Genomic DNA, 26,515 nt, shown 5'->3' on the forward strand with positions numbered 1-26,515 from the left:
GGCAAGGTTCACTTCCAAAGGTGGTTATATTTTTGGATGTTTTTTCTGCCCGCCCCCCTTGGTGCCAGTAAGTCCTTTTTTTGTCCTTACTGCCCCCGGGGGGCGGGGGGGGTACAGTAAGGACATAAAAAAGACCAACTGCCACCAAGGGGGACGGGCAGAAAAAAAAATCCAAAAATATAACAAGTGGCTTGGTGGAAAACCTCACCTAATTCCCATTGGTCTCAGCCCTATTTGAAGGCCCATCTGGCCAAATGTCCATTTGGATAGCGACATTGTGTGTTATAATTTTAATTATCATATTGTTTGTGAAATGTGATAGTAACTTTTTTATTTCCCTATTTTATTCTGGTACAAGGCTTTTGCTGTTTGGATTGTTGTAGGTTGCGGTTTCGTTACTGGTGGTTTTGCAGCTTTTGCAGTTGCATGTGCTTGGGAAGTGAATGTATTTTGTACTATTCACTCTAAATTAGTTTAATTTCCCTACATGAATGTGTTTTTGTAAATGGTGTAGTAATAGCAGTTTTTTTGGCTTCTGTGTTTTGAATGTCAAAATCTTTTTTGCATTAGTGCTTGATGTGTTCTTTGTTGTCTAATGTGCAATTTTTTTTCTTTCTAGTAGGATATCATTGCTTTTTGCTGTGTCTCTGCAGAGTAGGTGCTGGTGAGTGTAGCTATCTTTGGTAAGAGTTATATTGTTTTGAAGTGTATAGATATTCGTGCTAAAGCCTTACTTTGTTTACTACTTACTTTGCACAGTGTTGGTTGTTGTTGACTTGTTTGTGCAGTCTCCTTTCTTAGTAAGGATAATGGCTAGCCACAGGATTACTGCTCAGCAGGTTGTTGGTATAATTTTTGAGTCTTCCTCTGACCTTGGTTCAAAGACTGACTCTGATTCTGAGGCAGAGGTAGGAGGGGAAGATTCAGGCAGTGAGTTTTCTCTTCACATGGAATCCTCAGATGATGAAGCTTCTTCTAGTGCTGATGAAGGGCCTGTGTTAGAGGAGTACATTGATGTGCAGGTAGTGTGCCAAGAGGCATCTGGGCTGAAGCCTAGGGCTGCAAGTTTTCCCTTTGGTGTAGGTCGGCAAGAGGCATCTGGGCTGCACGGTGCGGCTACAAGGCTTCACTTTGCTGTGGTGCGGCAAGAGGCATCTGGGGCTGCTAGGCTTCCCGTTGGTGTAGTGCGGCAAGAGGCAACTGGGGCTGCTAGGCTTCCCATTGGTGTAGTGCAGCAAGAGGCATCTGGGGCTGCTAGGTTTCCCGTTGGTGTAGTGCGGCCAAAAGCATCTGGGGCTGCTAGGCTTCCCGTTGGTGTAGTGCAGCAAGAGGCATCTGGGCTGCAGGCTGGGGGCTGCAGCACTTCCTGTTGATAGTGTTGGACTCTGGGTTGCCCCTGGCTTGGTGCAGCCGGCATTGCCAGACTTTACTGGTGTTCCAGGGTGTAGAGTGAATACTGAGAACATTTTGCCGATACATTTTTTCCAGTTGTCTATGGACGATGTGTTTTTGGCAGAGATTGTTGAGCAGACTAATTTGTATGCAGAACAGTTTTTGAGGGACAACAGTGCCAGCCTTAAGCCCCATTCTAGAGCTACCCGGTGGACTCCCACAAATCTTGAAGAGATGAAGAAGTTCTTAGGATTAACTTTTTTGATGGACCTGCTAAGAAAGCCATCAATGTCTTCATATTGGTCTACTAGTCCCTTGATGGCAACAGCTATATTTCTGGCAGTCATGAGTTGTGATAGGTATTTGCTTCTGCTTCGGATGATGCATTTTGTCAATACTGGTTTAGCGTTGCCACAAGATCACCCTGATTGTGACCGTCTTTTTAAGATTTGGCCTGTCCTTGATCACTTTGTTGATCGTTTTTCTGAGATCTATGCTCTTGGAAAAGAAATAGCAGTGGATGAGTCTTTGGTGTTGTTCAAGGGTCACTTGGCTTTTAGGCAATACATTTCTAGTAAGAGGGCATGCTATGGAATTAAGCTGTATATGCTGTGTGACAGTGGGACTGGATATGTCTCTAATTTCTGGGTGTGCACCGTTAAGGAGTCCAGCATTAACCCCCGTGGTTGTCCGTCCACTTTTGGAGTAACTGAGAAAATTGTGTGGGAACTAGGTAGAGGATTATTTAACCTCATCCGTGCTACTCCAATTTACCACCGGTGCTGGGGCCCAATGTTAATGGGTGTGGTCATGATGGAACGGTTCCGTCATGAGCACAGCCCAACCAATGCTCATGACGGAACCGTTCCGTCATGAGCATCGAAAGGGTTAACAAAGGCCACCATTTATACGTAGATAACTTCTACACTGGTGTACGGTTGTTCAAGGAATTGGCCAAAGTGGGCACTGTTGTTTGTGGCACAATGCGCTGTAACCATAAAGGTTTCCCAAAAGAACTTGTTTGTCAAAAGCTTGTGCGGGGATAGTGCAGTGCGTTGCGATGTGAGGAGCTTCTAGCTGTGAAGTTTTCAGACAGGAGAGATGTGTACATGCTTACTACCATCCATGATGAAAGCACTGCACCTGTGCCTGTTTGGGGTCAGGCTGCTGAAGTGTGCAAACCTGTGTGCATTTTAGACTATATTAGGCACATGGGTGGTGTTGACAGAGGAGATCAGAGGTTGGAACCTTACGCTGCTCTGAGTAAAGCTTACATTTGGTATAAGAAGTTGGCTATTCATCTTTTCCACTTGGCAACCTTTAATGCTTTTGTTGTGTTCCAGAATTCTTGTCCTGAGTCAAAGATGCCTTTTGTTAAGTTTCAGTAGTCTGTAATAGGCAGCCTTGTTCTAGTGGAATAGGCAAGTTTCTTAGAGTTGGAGTAGTGGAGGATGTGGCTAGACTGAAAGATCGCCACTTTCCTGAGTACATTCCTCCCACAACCTCAAAAGACTTTCCCACTAGGATATGTAGAGTCTATTGGCGAAGAGTTGTGCAGAGGGAAACTTGTATGTACTGCCCGACTGTCCTTCTAAACCTGGATTGTGTGTGTCAGCTTGTTTCAAATCGTACCACACGCATAAGAATTTTTGGGAGTATCCATGAGTGGTAAAGTGAACTGCCTGGCCTGTGTTGTTTAATATTTTTTTATTCTGTTTCAAGGTTGGCATTAGTGCAATGTATTCAGTTTTGGATTTTGTTTTAGCAGACTTGGATCTATTTGCAATTTGTTTGTGTTATTTTTTTGTTAAAAAAAATTCTAGGGGGGCGTGGCCAAGATGGCGGGCTGAGAGGTCGCACTTGCCGAGAGCTCCTGGGCCCCTGAAACCCTGCACCACTCGTAACCGCTGATTCCCCCCCGGATCATGCGGTGATTGAGCCTGGAGACCCCGGTGGCGGTGCGGAGCGATCGTTGAGCCTTGATTGCCCCTTCGGAGGTGCGATTCAGACCGAAATAGCTTGGGGCGGAGCCCGCTGGGCGGCCTGTGTGTGAGCCGGGAGCCGCGAGACCTCCGGGCCTGGGATCCTGACGGTGTGCCCTGCCGCCTGTGAATGGCCCGCTGAAGTACCTGTGCCTTGGTGTTGGAGTAGGAGTCGAAGGGGACTTCGCGAGCGGAGCGGAGCTGACCGAAGGTGGTTGCTGAGAGCGGAGCTGCACGGAGGAGTAAACCGGAGGCGGAGCCGGCATCGAGTTGCTACGCAGGTCCGAGGCTTGAGGGTGCTCGCCCCGTGAGGCCGCTACGGTCCGACACTGGTTGTGGAGGAGCGGTGTTGTGCCCCCAGGGCAGATATTCCCCCAGGGTTGCCGGCCCCGGCGGCCCCTGCCCCGCGAGTTTGCCCTCCGGCTGTGTTTCTCGCCACTGGACTTGAGACGGAGGTAGGCCTCACTCCTTGGGCGTTGGCCTATTGATAGTAACGGGCGGCCATTTTGTGGACTCCGGCCCGGCTGCTCGGCCCTGCTCGGGATCTCTGTGTGGCGGTGTTCCCTGACCGGTGTGTAGCTGCTCTGGCCCTGTTGATCTCTTTTGCCGAGCGTCGTCCACCGACGCCCCCTGTGCAGCCAAGATGTCGAACGCTAGGGGACAAAGAAGGGGTGATCGGACTTTGCCGGACATGTTGGGGCGCGGTGCCTTGCGTAGCGGAGGGAATCAACCCACCACGACCTCCCCGGCCCCGACCAGGGGCGCTGAAGGTGGAGAACCCCCGGTGACACGATCATTCCTTGAGTCGCTCTTCAGCTCCTTGCGGGAGGACTTTCAAACGTTGAAGCAAGAGGTGGCCGGGGAGGTCCGCGAGGTACGGAGAGAGGTGGACTCCCTGGAGGAGCGGGTCAACACCGTGGAGGAGGCTGGTCACTCCAGAGACGAGGAGATCACCCATCTGCAGCAGGAGGTCCTGCGGCTGCGGGAACAACAGATTGAGCTGCAGGCCCACGCCGAGGACCTCGAAAATCGATCCAGGCGGAATAACATCAGGGTCCGTGGCGTCCCGTCCGGCGAGGAGGGTGAGAACGTGACGGCTTACTTGGAGGGCCTCTTCCGTACAATTTTAGGGGAGTCGGAAGACTTTCAGGTCCGCATCGACAGGGCGCACCGGGTGGGTCGCCCCCGCAGAGCCACAGCACCCCCCCGGACATCCTGGCCTTCTTGCCGGACTTCCCCCTGAAGGAGCGGATCCTCCGCGAGGCGCGGAGACAGCAGCCTTTCCGATTCCGAGACCACCCGGTGCCCCTGTATCAGGATTTATCTACGGTCACGCTGCAGAAGAGAAAATCCTTCAAAATCGCCACGGACTTCCTCCGGGAGCAGGGGACGCAGTACTCTTGGGGTCACCCTTTCCGCCTGATTTTTAGGTGGAACGGGACACTGCACCAGCTCCGGTCCCTCCAGGACGTTTGCGCGGTGTTGGGCCTCACTGCATTTGATACGGACACCCCGGCGCCCCGCCGCAGGCGAAGCACTCAAGACGGCTGGCAGCAAGCAGGGGGAAGGCGCTCCCCAACTCCGGAGCGACCGGGATCGCCCACGATTCGGGCGGACATGGCGGCCGCCATCCAGGAGGCCTCCAGAGTGGCGGCGACTGGCGAAGTGGCCCTGACGGCCTGAATTTACTCCGGGGGGAGTCTGCACTAGCCTTTCTTATTGCAGGTGCGGGGGTTCTGGGGGTGGGTGGGGCAAAATGGCGAGTGCAGGAGGTGGTGGCTGGACGTCCACTAGACTGACTTTCCACGGCCTTGTCCGATACGGACCGGACTGGGACAATGTCTTCTTTGCAAAGTTTGAGAAGCGGGGAGTGGGAACGGGAACGACGGGGGATGTTTTGAGTTTGGGGGCTAGTGAGGGGATTGGTAGTTGGGGGTGGTATGGATTCGAGTGGTTGGGGTTCCAAGGGGAGGGGGGGGTTCTTCTAGTTGTGGGGTGTTGGGGTCGGGGGACTGTACTGTGCCATAGAGATATCCGTGGTTGCTGTGCGTTGAGGCTTCGTGAGATGGCCTCTATGTTTGCTTGCTGGGCTTTGCCTATCTGTGTGTGCTCCAATGATTCCCCTCCTTGATGGCTCTTAAAGTGGTCACTCTAAATGTGAAAGGGTTGAATAATCCGGTTAAAAGGCGGGCGGTATTGTCTCTGTTGGAGAACTCCCAGGCCGATGTTTGCCTGCTGCAAGAGACCCATCTGCTGGCTAAAGACTGTTCCAGAATGCGTACCCCCAAATTCCCTACGCAGCTTTTCTCCGCTAGCGCCTCTAAAACGGCAGGGGTGGCGCTCCTGTTCTCTAGGGGGTTCAGGGGGGAGATCTTACACAAAGTGGCGGAGCAGAAAGGGAGGCTTTTGGCATATAGGATCAGGGTGGGGGGTTTAGTACTGACTGTCGGCTCTATCTATGGCCCCAATGACCACCAGGATCAATTTTTGCATAGGGCACTGGAAGATGTAGCGTCCACCTCTGATAGGCACATAGTGCTGGGGGGAGATATGAATCTAGTTTTCGACGCGGCTATGGACAGGTCTGTGCAGCGGCGCCACCAGTTGGGTGAGCTCTCGGGCTCAATTCGCACTCGACTTGAGGAGCTGGACATGCATGACATGTGGTGCCACCTCCACCCCACTACCCGCGCGTACTCCTACTTTTCACATGCACATAAGTCCTATGCGCGACTGGACCATCTACTTGTGTCGGGCCCGATGCTCGCTTTGGCCTCGAACGCTGATATGGGGGTCCTCTCTCTTTCCGACCACGCGCCGGTGGAGGGTACTTTCAATCTGCCCCCGGTGGCTCGGCCGAGAGGGGTCTGGCGGCTTCGGGACACGTTGTTGCACAGACGGTCGACAGTGGACCAGATCCGCGCGGCCATTGTGGACTTCCAACGCGTGAACGATAATGACGATACCTCTCGCGCGACGCAGTGGGCAGCCCTGAAGGCTGTGCTTCGGGGCGAATTCATAGCTATCTCCTCGGCGGAGAACAAGGATCGACAGCTCAAGAGGGATGAGCTCACCCGGCAGGTGCGGGAGCTGGAGCAGGTTCATCATAGAACGGGGGCCCCCAGGGTCTGGAGACAGCTGAAAGCTGCCAGGAAACTCTTGGCTGCCCTGGACACGGACCGGGCGGAGTACGCGATGCTTCGTCTGAAGCACAAGTATTACACCGGCGGCGATAGATGCGGGCGGCTCTTGGCCAATAAGCTTAGGGTGCAGCACCAACAGCACCGAGTGAAGGAGCTGGCTGACCCGGCCGGAGGTTCTGTCACGGCAGATGAGCAAATAGCGGACGTCTTCCGTAGATTCTACGCAGACCTCTACACTGGTGAGGCCCCCTCCGCCCAAGCGGAGGCGGAATATCTGGAGTCGGTACCGCTCCCGTCGTTAACGCCGGATCAGGCTCAGTATCTGGAACGAGACATTCGTATCGAGGAGGTGGTCACGGCGATATCCCGGCTCAAACCGGGCAAGGCTCCGGGACCGGATGGCTTTATCCCTCTGTTTTATAAGACCTTCTGTCAGGAGCTGGCGCCTTTGCTGACCCGCCTTTTCAACACCTTTGCGGAGCCGGGTGCCATTCCCCCCGAATTTCTTCAGGCCACGGTCTCAGTGATTCCGAAACCAGGCAAGGACAGGACCGCCTGTGGATCCTACCGTCCTATCTCGTTGCTGAACACGGACTTGAAAGTGTTCACCAGTATATTAGCAGCACGCCTGGCACTTCATCTCCCGGGCATGGTTGACTAGGATCAAGCGGGCTTCGTGCCTGGCAGGCAAACAGTGGACAACACAAAGAGGGTGACTCATATTCTTGAGAAGGCCTCCAGGATCCCCGGGGAAAGGATGCTCCTCTCCATAGACGCGGAGAAGGCTTTCGACAGGGTGCACTGGCCCTACCTAGAGAAGGTCTTGGGCAAGTTCGGGATAGGCGAGAAGTTCCGTCATCTGATTTTCAACTGCTACCGGTCCCTGTCCGCGGTGGTCCGAGTGAACGGAGGTAGCTCCCGGCCCTTTGCCATAGAACGGGGTACGCGACAGGGGTGCCCACTGTCTCCTTTGCTCTTTGCCCTTTACATGGAGCCGTTTGCTCAAAGGGTTCGGCAGAACCCCGACATCGTTGGTGTCAGGATGGGCGAATTTCATCATGCGATTAGCCTGTACGCAGATGACGTCATTCTGACGCTCGATGACCCGCGGAGGTCACTGCCGGCTTGCATTGCAGAACTGGACCTCTTTGCCGAGGTGGCGGGCTTTAAGGTGAACCTCGGGAAATCTGCCGCCCTCAACATTTCGCTCGCTAGTGCCACCAGAGCGGAACTACAGAGACTTTACCCTCTGAGCTGGTCCAAGGACCGGATTCCGTATTTAGGGATCCTGTTGGCGCCCTCCCTCCTGGCGATGGTCACGGCCAATTATGCGGCTTTGAGCACGAAAATCAGAGAGGAACTAGGTCGGTGGGATAAGGGCACGTTGTCGTTGCTAGGTAGGGTGGCCGCAGTGAAGATGACCCTCCTGCCTCAGGTGCTATACCTGTTTAGGGCGTTGCCGCTCCAGCCCCCCACAGGGTGGCTTGCGGAGACCCAGGCGGCCATTGCACGGTTCGTGTGGCAGGGCCGTAGACCACGGATCAAGAGGAGCATCGCGACGCTGGCGCCCGAATCCGGGGGGCCGGGGATACCGGACTTACGGAAATATTTCCAGGCCGCCCAACTCCGCTATCTGGTGGAATGGAGCCGGTGGGAGTCAGACAAACACTGGCTGTTCCAGGATCAAGCGGTGGCGGGCAGGACATTACAGGAGGTCCCATTCCTGAAGCGGGCTCATCGACCCCCTAACCTTTACGCATCTTTCGTGACGCGTGTCCCGCTTCGGGCGTGGGACTCAGTGGCTGTTAGGAATGAGCTTACTACTTTTCCCTCTCCCTTTACGCCGCTTATTGGCAATCCGGACTTCGGTCCCGACACGGAGCACGGTGCTTACGATCGCTGGCGGGCGGCCCGCTGCTGCACTTTGTATCATCTATACAGCCCCGAGGGGGTCGTCCCCTTCCAGGACTTGCAGCGGGACTACGGCCTCCCAGAGGCGGAGCGTATGAGATATATGCAGGCGCGCCACTGGGCATTGCAACCCCAAGTGCGCGATACGGCAGATCGGGAGATCACGGTGTACGAGCGTTGGTTAGTCACCCGCACATCGGATGCTAAACTGATCTCAGATTTGTATAAAATGTTGCAGCCCCCCCCCTTTCATATTCACAATCCCGGTCGGGAGCGATGGGAACGGGAGCTCGGACGAGTGTTGAGTCATACGGAATGGGACCATATCTCCTACCGCTCACGCCACTCGGCCTATCACACGGGGCTCACGGAGACCTTCACCAAAATCTCGACCTACTGGTACCGCACTCCGGAGAAGTTACATGAGATGGATAGGGCAATACCAGGGACATGCTGGCGCAACTGTGGCAATAATGGCACGCTAACACACATACTGTGGGAATGCCCCCTTTTGGCTTCTTACTGGGAGGAGGTTCTGGGTGAGGTAGACAAATGTTTTGAGATAGAGCTGCCGAGGTTCCCTGCCTACGTTTTACTGGGTTTACCGAATGGGTTGATGTATCCCCTCAGGTCTAGGAGGGGCAGACAGATTGCGATTGCTCTGGGGTCAGCGGTGCAAAACATTCTCATACACTGGCGCTCCACCACACTCCCCACTGTTGTCGGCTGGCTGCATAGATTGTGGCATGTCCTTGGCATGGAAAAGATGTCCTTAGTGGCCCTGGGGGATACTGATGCTTTTGAGGAACTGTGGGCGCCCTTCCATAGTCTGTTGTGTTCTGAGTTTCGGGAGATCACCTGTCCTAGATATCTTAGGTTGTTACGGCTGACGCCGCCACCGGATCCGCCTGTCTGATTGGTCGGGGTTGGCATTGCATAGCGGGGATTACTGGAGGGTCGCTATGAGGGGAGAGCAGAAGGTTATGGCACAGTACAGGGGGTGGGTTGGGGTGTGGTAGTTTTGGGGGTTTTGATGGTTAGGTAGGTTTTTGGAGCGGGGATGATTCCCCACCCTTCCCCTTTTCCCCCCCCTTTCTTTCCCCCCCCTCTTTCTTTTTTCTTCCTCTCTCCCTCCCCCTATTCCTCTTTCCATCCCCCCCTCCCCCCCCTCCCCCCTTATTTGTTTGTGACCACAGGCGCACAAGCTGTGTTCCTGAGTCGAATGGTGCCTATTGAAGAGATGTAACTGCTTTGCTGTATCTACTGTATTGTACGCATTGAATGTGCGGCTCCTGTGGTTTATCTTTTTCTTGCCCTGTTGTTTCCTATCTTACCCTGCTTCAATAAAATACTTTAAACCTAAAAAAAATTCTAAATGTAATGGAGGTGTGTGTAGGCTGGCGCTGGATGGCGGTGTGCGTGGACTTGCGCTTGGTTGGCGCTGTGGGTGGACTGGCGCTTGGCTGGCAGTGTGCGTGGACTGGCGCTTTGCCGGCGGTGTGCGTGGACAGGTGCTTGGCTGGTTGTGTGCGTGGAATGGTGCTTGGCTGGCGGTGTGGGTGGATTGGCGCTTGGCTGGCGGTGTGTGTGGACTGGCGCTTGGCTGACGGTGTACGTGGACTGGTGCTTGGCTGGCGATGTGTGTGTGGACTGGCGCTTGGCTGGGGGTGTGCCTGGACTGGCACTTGGCTTGCAGTGTGTGTGGACTGGTGCGTGGCTGGCGGTGTGCGTGGGCTGGCGCTCGGCTGGCGGTGTGTGAGTAGTGACTTGCTGATGGTCACTACACACACTGCTACCTGAGCGCCACTCCATGCAATCCATCAGTTTGTGTAGTTGCTGTGCCAGGAATGTGGGCGTGTGAAAGTGATGGGCCCTTGAATGGCACTGTTTGCTGGTGTGAGTGTTCTAATGTGATGGGCCCGCGGCTGGCGGTGTGAATGTTTTGTATGTGTCACACGTATGAAAGGTATATGAATGGCCTGTAAAGAGGTTGGTGCCTTGTCGTGGATTTACAGCTCACGAGCTGTGAGTCAATGGTTCAGTTTCTCATCCTTTCAATTATTAACAGTGCATTTCATTTTTGTGAAATCACTTGCTATTACAATTGTGTATACTGAACCATCACTCACCCTCGCACCAAATCCAACCAGTTTGTATGTGTGTTTGAGGATTATATGGCTGTACAGTAATATTTGTCTTTTTTGTCTTTCCTGAAGCAGGGTGTACTTTGTCCCTTTTTGTGAATATTGTAATGTGTTGGTTTTGTGCCTGGTGGTGTGAATGGTCTTGTGTGTATCACATATGAAAGGTGTGTGAATGGCCTGTAAAACGGTTGGTGCCTTGTCGTGGCTTTACAGCCCACGAGCTGCGAGTCACTGGTTAGGTTTTTTGTGTATTTATTTATTGACAGTGCATTTCATTTTTGTGAAATTTCTTGTTAATAAAATTTTATGTACTGAACCATCACTCACCCTCGTGCCAAATCCAACAAGTATGTGTGTGTGTGTGTTTGGGCTATAGATGGCTGTGCTGGAATCTTTGTCTCTTGAGTCTCTCTGTCAAGGTGTACATTCCATCTAAGAGTAACCTACCAAATGTATGATATTAATGTTAACCCATGGGAGTACATGGTGATGTCTCTCTTGTGAATTCCAAGAAGTTATTTTATCCACAATGTCCTGCAAACTTAAAAATGTCTGTCACATTTTCCTTGCAATATTGTGCTAAAAATCTCACTCTGCAGAAATAAAGACATCATTATGTCAATACGATTTGGTTTTGCAAGGGAGGTCACCTGGGTTTTTGACCCCGTCCTCAGTGGCCATCTAAGGGAACCTACCACACTCACACATTTCTGAAAACTAGACACCCAGGGGCTTCAAAGGAGGTATGGCTTGCATGGATCCCCCAACGTTTCCTTACCCAGAATTTCTTGCAAACCTCGATTTTAGCTGAAAAAATCAGTTTTTTCACACATTTTTGTGTGGAAAAGTGTGGCATCACCAGGCTCACCCAAATTTCCTAACACCCAGCGTTCACCCAGGTCTCCCGAGAAAAATGGTCCCTCACTTGTGTGTGAGGGGCAAGTACCCGCAACAGGCAAGGGCACCAAACGTAGTGATGCGACATCAAAATTACCTATCTCAAAAACACCTGCTTTTGCAAGGGGGGGTCATCCGGGTTTTTGGCCCGTGCTTGGTGACCATCTAGGGAAACCTACAAAACCCACACATTTCTGAAAACTAGACACCTGGGGGCTTCCAAGGAGGTATGGCTTGCTGCATGGATCCCCCAAAGTTCCCTTACCCAGAATCCCTTGCAAACCTCAATTTTAGCTGAAAAAATCATTTTTTTCACACATTTGTGTGTGGAAAAGTGTGGTATCACCAGGTTCACACAAATTTCCTAACACCCAGTGTTCCCCCAGGTCTCCCGATAAAAATGGTGCCTTACTTGTGTGGGAGGCGCAAGTACCCACGACAGGCAAGGGCCCCAAACGTAGTGATGCAACATCAAAATTACCTACATCAAACACAACTGCTTTTGCAAGGGGGGTCATCTGGGTTTTTGGCCCCGTGCTCGGCGGCCATCTAGGGCAACCTACCAAGCCCACACATTTCTGAAAACTAGACACCCGGGTGCTTCCAAGGAGGTATGGCTTGCATGGATCCCCCAACTTTCCCTTACCCAGAATCCCTTGCAAACCTCAATTTCTTTCACACATTTTTGTGTGGGAAAGTGTGGCATCACTGGGCTCACACAAATTAGCTACCACCCAGCATTCCCCCAGGTCTCCCGTTAAAAATGGTGCTTCACTTGTATGGGAGGGGCAAAAAACCAAAGATGATGGACGGAATGTTGCACAATGGCAAAACATTCACCCCCAGTCACGGATCTGCGTTTAATACATCGTTATTTTGCTCACCAAGCCACCCCAGTTCAGACATGGCCATATGCAAATCAGTCTTGACCCTGTGCCTCATGGGACCAGTCCAAACTGAACTGCCAAGCCATGTCTTCCCTGGGCCTGAATAAAGCATCCTAGGACCGGTTTCTGGCTATCAGCCGTCTTCAGCCAGGATAGCTTGACTCCAGTGGCTTAGTGAGCACGGGACCCACGTCTGGGCATACCCTTCCCAGATAGGGTGAACAGCAAAACACACAAGATGATGGTCGGAATGTTGCACAATAGCAAAACATTCACCTCCAGTCACGGATCTGGGTTTAATCCATTGTTATTTTGCTCACCAAGCCACCCCAGTTCAGACATGGCCATATGCAAATCAGTCTTGACGCTGTGCCTCATGGGAACAGTCCAGACCGAACTTCCAAGCCATGTCTTCCCTGGACCCGAATCAAGCATCCTAGGACCAGTTTCTGGCTATCAGCCATCTTCAGCTAGGATAGCTTGACTCCAGTGGCTTGGTGAGCAAAATAACAATGGAATAAACCCAGATTTGTGACTGGGGGGTGAATGTTTTGCCATTGTGCAACATTCCGTCCATCATCTTGTGTGTTTTGCTCACTTGTATGGGAGGCGCAAGTATCCGCGTCAGGCAAGTGCCCCAAACGTAGTGAGGCGACATCAAAATTGCCTATCTCAAAACCACCTTCTTTCCCAAGGGGTGTCACCTGGGTTTTTGGCCCTGTGCTCTGTGGTCATCTAGTGAAACCTACCGAACCCACACATTTCTAAATATTAGACACCCGGGGGCTTCAAAGGAGGTATGGCTTGCGTGGATCTCCCAAAGTTCTCTTATCCAGAATTCCTTGCAAACCTCAATTTTAGCTGAAAAAAATCATTTTTTTTCACACATTCTTGTGTGGAAAAGTGTGGCATCACCAGGCTCACACAAATTTCCTAACATCCAGCGTTCCGCCAGGTCTCCTGATAAACATAGTGCTTCACTTGTGTGGGAGGCGCAAGTACCCGTGACAGGCACGGGCCCCAAAATTGCCTATCTCAAAACCACCTGCTTTTGCCAGGAGGGGGGGGGGGGTCACCTGGGTTTTTGGCCCCGTGCTCGGCGGCCATCTAGGGAAACCTACTAAACCTACAAATTTTTTTCAGCTAAAATGGAGTTTTGCAATGGATCCTGGGTAAGGAGACGATGGGGGATCCATGCAAGCCATACCTCCTTGGAAGCCCCCGGGTGACTACTTTATAGAAAAATGTGGGTTTGGAAGTGTACCCTAGGTGTCAGGAGAGCTAGGGTTCACAAACTACAGCTAGGGACTTTACCAGAAAAGTGTCATTTTTCACTGTGAAATTGAGGTATGACCACGTTGCGTTTTGCACCGTTTCCTGTCACGGGCACTAGGTCGACCCACACAAGTGAGGTACCATTTTTTCAGAAGACTTTGGGGAATGCGGTGTGAGTGGAAATTTCTGCATCGACACAGAATCCAGACCTTTCCACCACAGAAATGTGGGGAAAATGTGTTATTTTGATAATCTTTTAGGTTTGCAAGGGATTCTGGGTAACAGAACCTGGTGGGAGGCAGTCAAGTCACCCCATCCTGGATTTCTCAGGGTGTCTAGTTTTACAAAATGTATAGTTTTGCTAGGTTTCCCTAGGTGCCGGCAGAGCTAGGGTTAAAAAACTACAGCTAGGCACTTTGCCAAAAAAAGGTCATTTTTCACAGCAAAATTGAGGTGTGACCACGTTGCGTTTTGCACCGTTCTCTGTTGCAGGCCCTAAGCCGACCCACTCAAGTGAGGTATCATTTTTCTGGGAAGACTTTGGGAAATGCGGAGTAGGTGGAAAATTGTGGATCCACGCAGATTCCAGTATTTTCCACCACAGAAATGTAGGGAAAATGTTTTTTTTGGACAATTTTTAGGTTTGCAAAGGATTCTGGGTAACAGAACCTGGTGGGAAGCAGTCAAGTCACCCCATCCTAGATTTCCCTGGGTGTCTACTTTTCAAAAATGTATAGGTTTCCTAGTTTTCCCTAGGTGCCACCAGGGCTAGGGTTAAAAAACTACAGATAGGCGCGTTGCCAAAAAATGGTCATTTTTCACAGCAAAATTGAGGTTTGACCACGTTGTGTTTTGCGCCGTTTCCTGTGGCGGGCACTTGGCCAACCCACACAAGTGAGGTACCATTTTTCTCAGAAGACCTTGGGGAACGCGGGGTGGAAGGAAATTTGTGGATCCACGCAGACTCCACTACTTTCCACCACAAGAAAATTAGGGAAAATGTGTTTTTGAGGACAATTTATTAGGTTTGCAAGGGATTCTGGGTAACAGAACCTGGTGGAAGGCAGTCAAGTCACCCCATCCTGGATTCCCCTGGGTATCTACTTTTCAGAAATGTATAGGTTTGCTAGGTTTCCCTAGGTGCCGGCGGAGCGAGGGTACAAAAACTACAGCTAGGCACTTTGCCAAAAAAGGGTCATTTTTTACTATGAGATTGAAGTGTGACCACGTTACGTTTTGCGCCGTTTCCTGTCATGGGCACTAGGCCGACCCACACAAGTGAGGTACCGTTTTTCTTGTAAGACTTTGGGGAACGCAGGGTGGGTAGAAATGTGTGGATCCAAGCAGATTCAAAAGCTTTCCACCACAGAAATGTGCGGAAAATGTGGCTTTTTTGACAATGTTTTAGGTTTGCAAGGGATTCTGGGTAACAGAACCTGGTGGGAGGCAGTCAAGTCACCCCATCCTAGATTTCCCTGGGTGCCTACTTTTCAAAAATGTATAGGTTCCCTAGCTTTCTCTAGGTGCCGCAACGGCTAGGGTTAAAAAACTACAGCTATGCACTTTGCCAAAAAAAGGTCATTTTTCACAGCAAAATTGAGGTGTGACCACGTTGCGTTTTGCACCGTTCTCTGTTGCAGGCCCTAAGCCGACCTATTCAAGTGAGGTATCATTTTTCTGGGAAGACTTTGGGAAATGCGGAGTAGGTGGAAAATTGTGGATCCACACAGATTCCAGTATTTTCCACCACAGAAATGTAGGGAAAATGTTTTTTTGGACAATTTTTAGGTTTGCAAAGGATTCTAGGTAACAGAACCTGGTGGGAAGCAGTCAAGTCATCCCATCCTAGATTTCCCTGGGTGTCTACTTTTCAAAAATGTATAGGTTTCCTAGTTTTCCCTAGGTGCCGCCAGGGCTAGGGTTAAAAAACTACAGATAGGCACGTTGCCAAAAAATTGTCATTTTTCACAGCAAAATTGAGGTTTGACCACGTTGTGTTTTGCGCCGTTTCCTGTGGCGGGCACTAGGCCAACCCACACAAGTGAGGTACCATTTTTCTCAGAAGACCTTGGGGAACGCAGGGTGGAAGGAAATTTGTGGATCCACGCAGACTCCACTACTTTCCACCACAAGAAAATTAGGGAAAATGTGTTTTTGTGGACAATTTATTAGGTTTGCAAGGGATTCTGGGTAACAGAACCTGGTAGAAGGCAGTCAAGTCACCCCATCCTGGATTCCCCTGGGTATCTACTTTTCAGAAATGTATAGGTTTGCTAGGTTTCCCTTGGTGCCGGCGGAGCGAGGGTACAAAAACTACAGCTAGGCACTTTGCCAAAAAAGGGTCATTTTTCACTATGAGATTGAAGTGTGACCACGTTACGTTTTGCGCCGTTTCCTGTCACGGGCACTAGGCCGACCGACACAAGTGAGGTACCGTTTTTCTTGTAAGACTTTGGGGAACGCAGGGTGGGTAGAAATGTGTAGATCCACGCAGATTCAAAAGCATTCCACCACAGAAATGTGCGGAAAATGTGGCTTTTTTGACAATGTTTTAGGTTTGCAAGGGATTCTGGGTAACAGAACCTGGTGGGAGGCAGTCAAGTCACCCCATCCTAGATTTCCCTGGGTGTCTACTTTTCAAAAATGTATAGGTTCCCTAGCTTTCTCTAGGTGCCGCAAGGGCTAGGGTTAAAAAACTACAGCTATGCACTTTGCCAAAATAGGGTCATTTTTCACTGCAAAATTGAGGTGTGACCACGTTGCGTTTTGCGCTGTTTCCTGTGGCTTGCACTAGGCCGACTCACACAAGTGCGGTATCATTTGTCTCGGAAGACTTTGGGGAACACGGGGTAGAAGGAAATTTGTGGATCCACGCAGATTCCAGTACTATCCACCACAAGAAATGTAGGGAAAATGTGTTTTTGTGGACAATTCTTTAGGTTTGCAAGGGATTCTGGGTAAGAGAACCTGGTGGGAGGCAGTCTCGTCACCCCATCCTGTATTTCCCTGGGTATATAGTTTTCAAACATGTATAGGTTTGCTAGGTTTCCCTAGGTGCCGGCAGAGCTAGGGTACAAAGACTACAGCTAGGCACTTTGCCAAAAAGGGTCATTTTTCACTGTGAGATTGAAGTGTGACCATGTTACGTTTTGAGCCGTTTTCTGTCACGGGAACTAGGCCGACCCACACAAGTGAGGTACCATTTTTCTCATAAGACTTTGGGGAATGCAGGGTGGGTAGAAATGTGTGGATCCACGCAGATTCCAAAGCTTTCTACCACAGAAATGTGCGGAAAATGTGGCTTTTTTGACAATGTTTTATGTTTGAAAAGGATTCTGGGTAACAGAACCTGGTGGAAGGCAGTCAAGTCACCCCATCCTGGATTCCCCTGGATGTCTAGTTTTCAAAAATGTATAGGTTTGCTAGGTTTCCCTAGGTGCTGGCAGAGCTAGATTCATAAACAACAGCTACACACTTCGGAAAAAAGGGTAAATTTTCATTGTGAAAATGTGATGTGTTCACTTTGGGTTTGAGCCCTTTCCGGTCATGGACACTATGCCTACCCACACAAGTGAGGTACCATTTTTATCGGAAGACTTAGGGTAATTCAGATTTGTAAAGCAACTGTGATTACCTATTGAGTTTTGATGCATTTCTGCCTTCCAAATGAAAGACATTGTGTAAAAAAGACCAATAATGTTCATGCTAGTATGAGTATTCCCAATTTTGAAAATGTGCAAATATGTACTGTTTCTAAACTCTATAATTTGTACCCATTTCAGAAATGCATAGGTGTCTTTCATACCGATTTTTCCATGTATACATTTTCATACGCTATATATCGGGTACATAATAATAAGCCATTGCAAATTGCTACTCAGTTTTTGACTCTGGGTTCGTCTGGTTCTTGGTGAACCTACAAGTCCTACATATCCCCACAACCAGGAAGATCTGGTGGATGTAACGGTATATTTCTTTCAAAGAATTGTCATAATTACAAGAAGTTACAGGTAAAAACGTTGACATAAAAGGCTATTTTTTTCAACTAATTGTCAATGTTTCCAATATTTAACTGTTAGTTTCTATAAAGAAACCTTGATGGATCTACACAAATGACCCCTTTCTAAATTCAGAATTTTGTCTAATTTTCTAAAATGAATAGCTTTTCAGGATCCATTATTGCTTTCATTCTCATTTTTACCATTAACTGGAAGGAGGTTGAAATAGGCTATGTCCCAGAAAAATTGAGTTCAACCCCACAAACCATTTTTTGATAACATTTGCAGGGAAAAACCCAGACGCTTTCATTTGTAGTCCGTTTTTCCCATTTTTCCGAAAAAAAACATTGGGCTGTATTTTAGCTAATTTCTGGGACCCCTCCAAGGGAATCCAACAAACCCTGGGTACCTTTAGAATCCCCATGAAGTTGGAAGAAAAAGACGCAAAATTGGCGTGGATACCTTATGTGGTCAAAAAGTTACAGGGGCCTAAGTGCGCACCACCCCAAATAGCCAAAAAAAAGGCTTAGCACAGGAGGGGAAAAGGCCTCGCAGCGAAGGGGTTAATGAAGGAAACACAGTACCTATTGCTTACAAGTCACACTTGTACACTTTGGCTTAAATGCACTTTTTGTCTGTTGAAAAAGTTTTGATAGCCGTACAGATGGCAATTCAAAAAGAAAGAGCGCTGTCGCAGGGAAAACTCATGATGGTTGTTACATCGTATCCTGCCCTTGAAGCAGTGACGAAAGCCATTTTACCAAATTCAAAAGCTTTACATCCACGTTGGATACAATGGGCCACTTCACTGAAGTCTCCTGATATTACGTTTATCTTTGACTCCTCATTGCTAACTCAGGTGTTTTTACAGTATGAATTTGTTTATCCTGCTCCTTTTTCCATGCGCCCGCTTGAGGATTACTATTGTATCATTTACACAGACGATTCGATACAACTGACAACGGGTTCTAAACATTCCTACTCAGCGGCCTGCACAATAGTGACTGGTATCATTATGAATGGAGAATTCAAGTCCGATGTCGTGCACATGCAGATATTAGGGGACTGTACCTCCCAGTTGGCAGGACTACGTGCTCTGGTGCTTGCACTAGACTTTGCTGGCAATTCAAAAAGAAAGAGCGCTGTCGCAGGGAAAACTCATGATGGTTGTTACATCGTATCCTGCCCTTGAAGCAGTGACGAAAGCCATTTTACCAAATTCAAAAGCTTTACATCCACGTTGGATACAATGGGCCACTTCACTGAAGTCTCCTGATATTACGTTTATCTTTGACTCCTCATTGCTAACTCAGGTGTTTTTACAGTATGAATTTGTTTATCCTGCTCCTTTTTCCATGCGCCCGCTTGAGGATTACTATTGTATCATTTACACAGACGATTCGATACAACTGACAACGGGTTCTAAACATTCCTACTCAGCGGCCTGCACAATAGTGACTGGTATCATTATGAATGGAGAATTCAAGTCCGATGTCGTGCACATGCAGATATTAGGGGACTGTACCTCCCAGTTGGCAGGACTACGTGCTCTGGTGCTTGCACTAGACTTTGCTGATCCTCGTGTGACTACTTTGATTGTGAGTGACTCTTATTACTGTGTACAGTCCTTCAGCGATAATTTATTCTTTTGGTCTCAGAATGACTATCGTTATTCCAAAGGTGACACAATTAAGCATAAAATGCTATGGGTTTGAGTCGCAGAACTAAAGGAATGTCTGCCTCTCGTAAGTGTGATTCATACTCTTGGTCATCAGCGCGTAGGAGTACACACTGTTGGCAACAGTTTAGCTGACGAAGCAGCGAAAACAGCAGTAGCCACATACCAAGTAGCAGCAGTTACAAGGTCCAAAAGTAAGATTGATGATGACATCCTGGCAGCTATCGCTGCTACAGAGAAGGGTGATGATTACCTTAGAGGTTTCCCTTCTAAATACTTTTATCATTTAAGTCCTGCTAAAGTTCCCTATGTGTGAATTAATGGCGTTGGTGACAGGTTGATTCCCAACACGGACCGCAGGCTTTCCTTGATAACAGCCGCTCACGAAGTCATGGACTTGGCTCATGCAGGCGTCTCAGTGACTGTCTCTATCTTACAGCAACGTTACTGGTGGCGTGGGTTGTACAAACAAACTCGTGATTATGTCCTCTATTGTGACACATGCCAGCAGATTAAACCTTCGACTGCTGCGCGGCTGCCACAAACTCAGCTGTATATATCTAATAATCCATTGGGTTGTGTTTATTTGGATCACTGCGGTCCTTTTTCTTCTGATACTGCGTATAAGTTCATCTTAGTTGCAGTGGACTCGTGCACACATTTTCTAAGGGATTGGCCTCAACACAGACATTTTTTAATTCCACCTTGGACTTACATCTGGTTGGTCCTTATCTCCATTTTTTTGTTCATGTCGATTGGATTTGTGGTTGTCTTTTTTCGTCTAGTCAATGGACATTACCTTACCGAAAGATCTACAATTAGGTTAATTGATGGAACTTTGGCCCCCCACACCTCATCACACATCATGAAGCGAATCCAGACTGTTGTCAACATCACTGCCTGGCCTGTGTTGGATAGGATTGTATGGGATGTTGTAAAATTTCAAATTCATGCCCCGACAGACGTGGTTAATGTCCCTAATGTACTTCGTGTTTCTATGGGGGATGTTGTGAAATAAAACATACGCTCTAATGATTGGGACATCCAGCCCGTGGAGGCACTCTTTTCTGATTTGAAATATTATGCTGCATTTGATGCTGAGGATTTGTATTTGAACTCTGCAAATTAGCAGATTTGTTTTGTTATCAGCACTATGGCTATCATTTCCTGCATAAAGCTAATACATTTAGAAATGTGTTAATTATACACAATGGGAACATTGCCCAGCTCCCATTGAAGGCAGCTCGAATATCGTTTTGAAAAAATATACATATTTCACTAATTTGAATCGATCCAATCCTGAAGCTTTTTATTTTAAAATTAATTCTAAGTCCAGTTCTAAAGTTAGGCTCACACACACTAAATTGCTGTATTCAAAATCCTTTATGGATCAGTTAGCTATAGGTGGGTATGAGCTGTGGAAGGATACAGTAGATCTTAAATCTGTTTGGGGTTCTAAACCCTGGCAGGTGCAAGGTACAGAAGCTGTACATCGTGCGTTCCTTATCCCAAACCACCTGTTGTTTTTTGAATAGTACTATTTTTCAAACAACTTGTTTTGGATTGGCAACTTCAAAACAAATGAATGCCCTAAAATTCCTACTTGGTGTGCTTATCCTACATGGGACAATCATACAGATATGTCCATTGATGATTTGCAGTCATTAATTTCTAACACCTCATTTAATATTTCTAACCTGGATCCCCAAGGTTGGTTGCATGGCAAACAAGTTCTGATTCATGCGAACATCATTTTCTGGGCATGGCCCCTGGCTACACACAAGATAGACTGGACCCCAGTTTTGAAAATTCCCATTCAGTTACTACCTATTCAGTATGAAAATTGTGTCAAAATTGGCTAAAACATTCCACCCTAGCATCGGTTAAACATAACTTGTCCTTATTAATTGACAATATTGATTTGACTGATTTTGTTAAAGACCCTGTAGGTGGCAGGTCTAAGAGGTATATATATGCTATTTACAATGAAGTTTGGAATCTGTCACAAATTGAAGCAGCGTCCATGTTAAGGGCTATAGACCAAGCACATTTAGAAAAAGTGCTTGCTGTCGTTGAAATTAGCATCAAAACTCTTTCCTCCAGAATTTATACATTAGATAATATTGCTTTAGCTGTTGTGGATATTGTACAGGATGAAGTGTCTGTTTTGCACCATGGCCAAAATCAATTGCGTTCCATAATGCATTTTGCTTGGACTTTACAAGCATTGAAATCTGGAAAAGTGCTTTGGGACTACAGGAACACTTCATCTTTGCTTTTACCTTTTAATTTGACTGAAAGGCAACAGTTCATGTCCATGAAGTATGCAACATACTCTCTTTTGCTTATTAAAAAATTAGAACCATTGCCATTTTCTGTAGCCGAATCGAATTCTGCTGTATGGCTAATCCATGGGTTAATAACTCTGCCTTTTTCTTTGTTTAAAATAAGTTTGTGTATGAAACACTATACCCTAGGCAGGTATGACCCACTGGGTAGCGTCTTTCTCCATGAAATTTGGTCTCTGCCATTCACATATAGATGCCTGAGAGATGACAAAGAAGTTTATTTAAAAGGTGAAGAGTGCACTCCCGTACCTGATCACTCACTCGTTTGTAAAAATATACAATTGCACGGAGCTTGTAACAATCAGGCTCCGAACCTATCTTGCATTTTAAAGGGAAATTGAGTGCCAGCTATTACACCAACTTTCACACTGCTTGCTAACAGTAGCTATTTACTTTTAAATAATGAAGCATGCTGCGGCATGTTGGCTGGGATCCCTTATATTTTGACTGTCTCCCAACTTGTTGCTTGCTGTAAAAATGTGCTATTCCCACCCCCGCATGGGAGGCTTGGCATCTCCATTTGGCCTTCCATTCCGACCTTGAAAGCAGAGTTCAACAAGATGAGCAGAATAAGGGCTCTATTGTCCCCAAAAAAGTCACACTTACTTCTTCTCGTGAAACATTTGTCCTTCTTGTAGCTAATTCCCGCACAGAGGTGCATGCGCTTTTGAATACCAATCTCCCACTTAATTTCGGCGCCTTGATCCACACAATTTTCAATGCCTCGACAACAACAGGTGTGGCCCATTTTTTCAAAGTTGTGGGCTCCGGCCTTGTGACCTCATTCCACACTATATTCGGTGTGATATTGGCAATTTTTCATTCTATTTTTCCAGCATCTTCGGCGGTTTACCATTAATTCTCATCTTGGCTGCTGGTGTGTTGCTGTTGATTTGCTTGCTCCGTATTGGCTGCACTGTCTGTGTCAAGAAACAGCAACCCTGGCTGATCCAACTCCGTAGCTGTATGCTTGCATACTATGGAACGCTACCCTTGTCCACTTTGAGTGTGGCATATGGATTATCATTCCACTTTTCATACTTTACTTGAGTCCAACCTGTATTCCATTGCCTGGATTGTTCCTTCGAATGGGCATTGTATCTTTGCCTCTCCAATACGGTGTCTCCTGCCCCGGATTATGATCAGCGGATGAGTCCCTTAGTGGCTCATGAGCTGGACTGTTCTGGTGTTGGGATTATGGCCTGTGCGGCTGCGCATGCAGTTCTGGCTAATTGGGATATAAGTGCAGCCGCACATGACTTCCTGGAACAGAGTTATCTCGGAACACGAAAGTTGTCCTCTGATGGTGCTAGAGGCTCCAGTTGTCGGAGAACATGCATGTTCATTTACTTTACTCAATTGGATGGCGGATGTCTTTGCTGACGATAACAATGACTTCCTCTTGAAGGCTGTTGCAACATACTGTGCAGACACGCTGATGGATTAAATTAGCAGACGTCCATCTTACATTGCGTGCACTACTGAAGTTTTTTTTTTCTCCTTGGCTGGCTGACGCCTCCATCTTGAATTTTTTCTTTTTGGAAAACATTTTTTTTACCCCTCACTCCTCTTCTTTCTTTTGTCACTTTAAAAATGACCCATTTGGCAAAAATGAACTTGTTTCTGTCTCACTCAAACCTGAACTCTGTGCTCCTATTTAGCGTCCCTTTGTCCGTTGGCCCGATCAGGGGCGGGTGTAGTGAAGACGCGATTCTGCTTGCACACATTGTTATGTTAGCATAAGTGAATTAGATGCTTAAATGCCACGTTGCCACTTTTCCACACAACACCTTATGCCTCTGTTCTTGTAAGTCAAACTGTTTGCTTTTCTTCACATGAGAACGGTCTGTTTTTCACATCTCTAGACTTACACCACGACCTCAGTCTGTACAGAGTGTTCATGGTCAAATAACAATGTATGCTGTTGATTCAGGTTGATCGGCCCACGCTCTTGACATAACACGCACACAGCTGCAAATAACTGAAACTCAGGTGCCTTTAGTATTGCATTGCATGCATGACAGGGCCACTTGGAAAAAACCTTTCCATCTACAGAGAGCTGTGCTGATCCTGGGATGTGATTTACTTCATCTGATCTTGGAGGTATGGGGTTCCCCGTTTTAACCTAGAGATCTTCTATTATTATAATAGTTAGCTCAGAGCAAGGGGAGGGTGGTACACAAGGCTCTATAATAATTGAGACAAAAAGGGAACCCCCTGCGAGGCACAATAGGTCCTAAGGCAGGGAAGATGCAAGTTGAAGAAAAAAACCTAGGCAATCGTCTGGTCATGAAAAGACCTACAACAGGCTCATTGATGGATGTATAAACTCAGAGCACTATACATTAATTTTTAAAATCTTCATTTTCTATTTTTATATAAATTCATGCTAACATGTATTTAATTCAAAATGTTGAAACGTACTGTGTTGGACGACATAATCACAAACGTGTAGAATACATTTATACAGACAGTTATGACATGATTCAATATAGAAACATGAGACACAACAACAAATAAATATAAAATAAGTTTCTCTTATTTAAAACATAGTGGCTAGATGTTGGACAAGTTCTTAATATGTCTACGCGCGTTTCGGATTTTGAGCGCCTTCTTCAGGACAGCCAAAAAATAGACCTAAACAGACAATATAATAAATACATATATATATATATTCCTTAGTGCATACAAGGCGGTGGGGAGGATACAGGCATTCGCGTGAGGGTGAACAACGGCATTGAAACCCCTCGCATTCAATAACCAATACAACGCGAAATTAAGCAAACTGGGCAGCAGCGATCATGACGGAAGAAACAGCTAAAGGGCGAGAGGCGGCCTCAACTTGCCCAAAATTCCTCAGAAGGGAGCTGCAGATGCAGCTGGAATATCAGGGGGTATACAAACTAATCCCCCTTCCGATGAAGTGCAAATTAAGACTCTGATGAAATGCCTTGAGAAAATTATGAAAAGTGAGGTAACCAAGTGGTGGGAGCGCAAGTCTCCTACAATGTACATAGTAGAAGGACGCATTCCACGGGGGCTGCGAATTTTACTGGCCCCAAGTTACGATAAACCTCATCCAGAAATGTTGAAAGAGTGGGGGCCCAGCAACTTGGATGCCTCCCGTAACTTAGTACAAATATTAATGAAATATACAGAGATTGATCGCATGCAGTTGCTGAAAGACATGGAGGAAATTAATGGGGAGCTGCTCAAATTTGAACCAAATGACATCATAATATCGATGAGAAAGGAGATCCAAGAAAGGGTCAATAAGCATGAGGAAAAAATCAAAGCTCGTAAAGCGTGGAAATTTGCGCGCGATGAGGACGATTATGAGCATGGCAAAATGTATACGTTCGCGCGCAAATTTGAAAATGCAAAACCCCTCAAAATGAATCAGAAGTCAGCCCCAGCAAAAGCAGCAGCAGGGGTGGTAATGACAGGAAGAAATCCACGCAGTGAAGCCATTGAACGAGCTCCAGGTACCAGTGAATCAATTTCAATTTCCAACAGCAACAGCAGTGTGTATTCGGATGATGACGTATTAGTAGGGGGTGAAAGTGAAGAACCTCCAATGATATTGGATTTAGGCGAAGAAGTAGATTTTTTAGTAAGTGCTCGATTACAGACCTTGCGCCCATGAAATCAACAACAAAAACAGCATAAAAAAGGGCCAGAATCAACCGCCGCCGAAAAGAGCGCCGCCAAAAACACAAATGCAAACAACAAAAACAAAAAGAAAAAGTTTTGGCTCAACAACAAGAAATAAATGACAAAACCATTGTCAATCTTTCATCTGCGACGTTAACAACAGCAGAAAAACAATTGCTCAGTCGTGGCCTTACCTTCTGCCCCCTTATGGATTTTAACTATACGGCGTCAAGAATTGCTGTGTTTCGCTACATCCGGAAACTCAAACTGTGCAAATTTTTCAATGTTAAAAAGGGTTTAAGTAACGCAGAATCCGACACAGTGGAACCCGCCTCACCAGCCCTTCAAGCACGTGACATCAGAGGCTTATTAACCTTAGTTCAATTGGGTGAGGGCAACAACGATACAAATACCGACACGTCCACGCAGGAGGAATTAAGGGAGGCTGAAATTCAACAAATGGGAGCAGGATCAAGTCCTTTCAAACCGACATCAAACTTCATACCCACCATGCCAAGGGATGCCATAGACTCATTTCATGATGTGGTGACTGCTGACCTCAAAAAGTTATATCAGCAGGTGAAACATCGCAGGAGAACCAAGCAAGATCAAGAGAAAGAATACTGGGCTCTGGTAACCAAGTTGAAAAACGATCATCAAAATGTGGTATGCAGCTCTGATAAAGGAGGTAATATCGTGATCTGGCCTCAAACACAATACATCGCTGAGGCAACCAGGCAACTTTCAGGTGCTGCATGTTACGTCAAAACGTGTCTGAAACAATATGACTTGGCAAGAGATAAACTAAGGAAACTCCTCTTTCAATATAGAAGGGGGGGTTGGATCTCCATCCAAGAATTTAATTTTTTACACGTTGAGTTGCCAGTCATGCCACGGTTTTACCTCATACCTAAAGTCCATAAAGGAGTATCACCAGTCCCAGGACGGCCAATCATTTCGGCCATTAATAGCATTGAGGAACATCTTGCTCAATACACAGACTATTTCCTGCAACTCTTGGTTACCAGTCTGCCCACATACATTAAGGACACCGGGCATTTCTTGGACAAAATCAAAGATACCACATGGACTGAGAACTCTTTGCTGATAACGTTAGACATCAAAGCTCTTTATACGAGCATAGAACATCTCACGGGACTCAAGGCTCTAGAATACTTTTTGAGCACTAGACCGGCAGACTGTTAC

The sequence above is a fragment of the Lissotriton vulgaris genome, chromosome 1_1 (genome assembly GCF_964263255.1).
Source record: "Lissotriton vulgaris chromosome 1_1, aLisVul1.2, whole genome shotgun sequence".
In the NCBI taxonomy this organism is placed as follows: Eukaryota; Metazoa; Chordata; class Amphibia; order Caudata; family Salamandridae; genus Lissotriton; species Lissotriton vulgaris.